The sequence below is a fragment of the Ixodes scapularis genome, unplaced genomic scaffold (genome assembly GCF_016920785.2).
Source record: "Ixodes scapularis isolate PalLabHiFi unplaced genomic scaffold, ASM1692078v2 ptg001158l_1___fragment_3__unscaffolded, whole genome shotgun sequence".
NCBI lineage: Eukaryota > Metazoa > Arthropoda > Arachnida > Ixodida > Ixodidae > Ixodes > Ixodes scapularis.
Window position 1 is genome coordinate 4,107,777 of NW_024610108.1, and position 4,724 is coordinate 4,112,500.

The following is a 4,724-nucleotide window of genomic DNA, read 5'->3' on the forward strand; positions in this document are numbered from 1 at the left end:
CAGTATTCCGTTTGAAAGCGCTGCCCGTCGCAAGTGCAGTAGGGTAAATTGTTCGGCTCTCGCCCAGTTGAAAGCGCCAGAAAGCCCGTGTCGCAAAGCGACACGGGTAACCGCTAGAAAACACGCATCTTTTTCTTTTGTTAATCCCGTGCTTCTCACTTCGTTCCTTGAGAGGACTTTGTTGGGAACTAAGTGGCGGGGCCTTCCAAACGAAACCAATGGTAGAAACAATGAAGTGAGCAAAGAAGAGTAGTGTAAAGAAAGAAAATTGCCTATTATGAAGCCTGCCGTAAACACGCGCGATACCGCGAGCATTCGGATTAAAAGCAGTGACAATCTCACTTACTATAGCGCTCATTGTTCGGCTCTGACACAATTCAAAACGCATGAAACGCCCCGTGTAAATATTGGTTTACTTTGTAATAACAAAGTCGATAAACTTTCTGTTGACCATGTTAACATGAACTGAAAGTCGAAAAGAAGTAATCAGAGTCAAGCAGGGGTCAGCACGTTTTTAATAAAAAGCGAGAAATAATTTTTTTTTATAGGGGTAGGATGTATGTACGTATGTATGTATACATAGAGGCAGACAGGAAAAAAGAACATTTATATATATATATATATATACACACAAACATACATATATACATATATATATATATATAAGGAGAGAGAGAGGGGAAAAAAATAAGAAAGAAAGAAGGACAAATAAATGATACTGAATAACGAGGAGCCACATAAGTGAGAGACAGTAAGTCAGTCAGTCAGTCACCGAAACTGATAACCACAAACTATGTACAGAATGCTCTTGAAGGATCTTCTTTATACTTATCGGTGCTATTATGTGGAGGTGGGGTCTGTCGAGCGTTCGATTGGTGCGAGCGGCGTCTGACGACGTCGCCGACGCCTTTCGTCGCCGTCTCGGCCGCTGCCTCCGCCGCATGGTCGTTACAGCAAGGTACCTGCGATCTCTGGCGTCTGCCGTTGGGGTCGGTTCTCGGGTGCATCTGTGTCTTGAAAACGAATGCGAGAGGAGGGTGTTTCGGAGCGTCCGCGCTAACCGAACGGTGTGAAATGACGAGTGCGTTCTGACCGAAGGCCGGGGTGCGTCCTCGCGTCCTCACGGGACCTGAAAGCTCGGCAACGCTGCGAAGGCGTCGTCAATGATTTTTTTGGCGTACGACTTTCTGTTGCTACGACGAGAAAGAAATTTATGCGCTTCTTGCCGCGTCGGTACCGACCTCGGTCGGGGATATTCCGGCTGCGCGCTCGAACGTGCTTCATTTCTTCTTGGATTTGGAAGTAATTCCTAAGCGTTGTGTGTGTTTGCGGTTCGTAAGGGGCGCCTGACGGTGGCCCCGCGTCCGCGCGTTGGTAGGGTTTTGGGCGACCCACCACGAAAAGATTACCTGGTTGATCCTGCCAGTAGTCATATGCTTGTCTCAAAGATTAAGCCATGCATGTCTAAGTACATGCCGAAACAAGGCGAAACCGCGAATGGCTCATTAAATCAGTTATGGTTCCTTAGACCGTTTCTTCCTACTTGGATAACTGTGGCAATTCTAGAGCTAATACATGCAGTGAGCCCGAAGCCCCTCGGGGCGACGGGTGCTTTTATTAGACCAAGATCAATCGGGCTTCGGTCCGTTTTGAGTGGTGACTCTGGATAACTTTGTGCTGATCGCACGGCCACGAGCCGGCGACGTTTCTTTCAAGTGTCTGCCTTATCAACTGTCGATGGTAGGTTATGCGCCTACCATGGTTGTTACGGGTAACGGAGAATCAGGGTTCGATTCCGGAGAGGGAGCCTGAGAAACGGCTACCACATCCAAGGAAGGCAGCAGGCGCGCAAATTACCCACTCCCGGCACGGGGAGGTAGTGACGAAAAATAACAATACGGGACTCTTTTGAGGCCCCGTAATTGAAATGAGTACACTCTAAATCCTTTAACGAGGATCCATTGGAGGGCAAGTCTGGTGCCAGCAGCCGCGGTAATTCCAGCTCCAATAGCGTATACTAAAGTTGCTGCGGTTAAAAAGCTCGTAGTTGGATCTCAGTTACAGGCGGGAAGTGCGTGGACACCACGTTACGGCCCGTGCTGAACATCATGCCTGTCGTGGCTTGGTTCCCTTCATCAGGTGCCTTGCTTTGGCCGGCGCGTTTACTTTGAAAAAATTAGAGTACTCAACGCAGGCGATGCGCCTGAATAACAGTGCATGGAATAATAGAACAAGATCCTGTTTCTGTTCTGTTGGTTTTTGGAATACAGGATAATGATTAAGAGGGACAGACGGGGGCATTCGTATTGCGGCGCTAGAGGTGAAATTCTTGGACCGTCGCAAGACGAACTACTGCGAAAGCATTTGCCAAGAATGTTTTCATTGATCAAGAACGAAAGTTAGAGGTTCGAAGGCGATCAGATACCGCCCTAGTTCTAACCATAAACGATGCCAACCAGCGATCCGCCTGAGTTACTCAAATGACTCGGCGGGCAGCTTCCGGGAAACCAAAGTATTTGGGTTCCGGGGGAAGTATGGTTGCAAAGCTGAAACTTAAAGGAATTGACGGAAGGGCACCACCAGGAGTGGAGCCTGCGGCTTAATTTGACTCAACACGGGAAAACTTACCCGGCCCGGACACTGGGAGGATTGACAGATTGAGAGCTCTTTCTTGATTCGGTGGATGGTGGTGCATGGCCGTTCTTAGTTGGTGGAGCGATTTGTCTGGTTAATTCCGATAACGAACGAGACTCTAGCCTATTAAATAGGTGCGTGGTTCTCTGCACCTTGCACCCTTCTTAGAGGGACAAGCGGCTCCTAGCCGCACGAAACAGAGCAATAACAGGTCTGTGATGCCCTTAGATGTCCGGGGCCGCACGCGCGCTACACTGAAGGAAGCAGCGTGTTTTTATCCCTGTCTGTAAAGACTGGGTAACCCGTGGAACCTCCTTCGTGATTGGGATAGGGGCTTGCAATTGTTCCCCTTGAACGAGGAATTCCCAGTAAGCGCGAGTCATAAGCTCGCGTTGATTACGTCCCTGCCCTTTGTACACACCGCCCGTCGCTACTACCGATTGAATGATTTAGTGAGGTCTTCGGACCGATACCCGGAGCGGCCTTTCGGTTGCGCCGGTGTGTTGGAAAGATGACCAAACTTGATCATTTAGAGGAAGTAAAAGTCGTAACAAGGTTTCCGTAGGTGAACCTGCGGAAGGATCATTACCGGATGTTATTTGGCATCGTTTTGTCTTCTTCCTCTTGTACGGGGAATGGACTCGATGTGCGAATTTATCTGGCGCCGATCCCGACCAAGCTTGGATGCCGTCGGGACGGCACAAAAAAAAAACAACTGTGGTTCGGATGTGCCTTTTTCTTTGGGTGGTCTCCGTTCCTTTCGATGATGCGCCCAGCGGGAGCCCTCTGCTGCCTCGATTGAGAAGAGATTTCAAGTGCACCGGGACAATCCGCGGGTTACAAAAGGCGCATCGCCCCCTTTTTCGTCTCTTCTCGAGGATCGCCCTTTTGTTTTGATTAACGAAGAGGCGTTTGAGAAGAAGCTTTTTTTTTGCGCTTTCGAGATGGCATGGGATGTGCCGGGCGCGAAAAAAAAACAACAACTTGTGTTTTGTCGTACTGATTGAAAAATCCAAAAACACGACTCTAAGCGGTGGATCACTCGGTTCTCGGGACGATGAAGAACGCAGCCAGCTGCGAGACTTGGTGTGAATTGCAGGACACACTGAGCACTTACTCTTTGAACGCACATTGCGGCCTCGGGCCTTCCCGTGGCTTCGTCTGTGTGAGGGTCGGATCATATATCAAGAGAGGAGAATTTGTTTTCTACCTCGTTTTGACTGTGTCGGATCGTGGGCAGCACGCAGTTTTATGCTTTCTTGCGTTGCGTTTTCTTTGAGCAAATGCACGAGTGGTGCGATTGCACGCGTGCGCTTAACCAGTCCTCCTCCTCCTACGAGTTTTTATCGAACACTGCATGGGAAAACGAAACTCGATGGATACCGTTTGTGGAAAATCCCGTACCAAAAAAATCTTTCGCACGTTGAACGGCGCTGTGACGTCGGTGCGTTAGAAACGGAGATTTGAAACGGTTTCTTTTCGATCGATTCTGTTTTCTTTGGCGTGGATGTTGTTCGAGTGGAAAAACCGTGGGACGGAGTTGGCGTTGGCGCGTTGAAACGCGGCGTCGGCAAATGTAAATCTCGTGGCGTTGATTTGCACAAAAAAAAGAAAAACGCTTCTGGGAGGAAAGTTTTTTGCGTCGTAGCCTTCCGTCAGTCTAAGACCTTCGCGTCCCCGATGAATACTGGAGCCATCCAGTAGGGGAATGCCGTTGGATTGCGCGCTTTCTTTTTTGTCGAATCGAAAGCGATGCAAAGCGTGTGTACAACAACTGTTAGTTCGCCATCCTTTTGTGTTTTTGACATGTGGTAAGGAGGCGAAGTTTTTGTTGGAAAGCGCACAAAATAAAAAAAAAAAGATTGTCGACCTCACATCAGGCGAGACAACCCGCTGAATTTAAGCATATCACTAAGCGGAGGAAAAGAAACCAACAGGGATTCCCTTAGTAGCGGCGAGCGAAACGGGACCTAGCCCAGCACCGAATCCCTCGTCCTTGCCGGCGATCGGGAAATGTGGTGTATGGGAGGTAACGTTCCCGAGAGTTTTGCGGTGGTGCAAGTCCCCCTGACAGGGGCTTGACCCAGAGT

At 49.2% G+C, this 4,724-nt stretch overlaps 2 non-coding genes and 1 pseudogene across 2 annotated transcripts; all 3 read left to right on the forward strand.

The window, feature by feature from the left end:
• The first annotated feature begins 1,406 nt into the window (after positions 1–1,406).
• Positions 1,407–3,222, forward strand: LOC120845580. Its single transcript, XR_005716782.1, has one exon. It is a non-coding gene; the product is annotated as a small subunit ribosomal RNA (ribosomal RNA).
• A 434-nt stretch (positions 3,223–3,656) lies between these two features.
• Positions 3,657–3,809, forward strand: LOC120845510. The gene has a single exon (XR_005716710.1). It is a non-coding gene; the product is annotated as a 5.8S ribosomal RNA (ribosomal RNA).
• A 691-nt stretch (positions 3,810–4,500) lies between these two features.
• The window catches only part of LOC120845682, a 5,509-nt pseudogene continuing 5,285 nt past the window's right edge, over positions 4,501–4,724 (forward strand).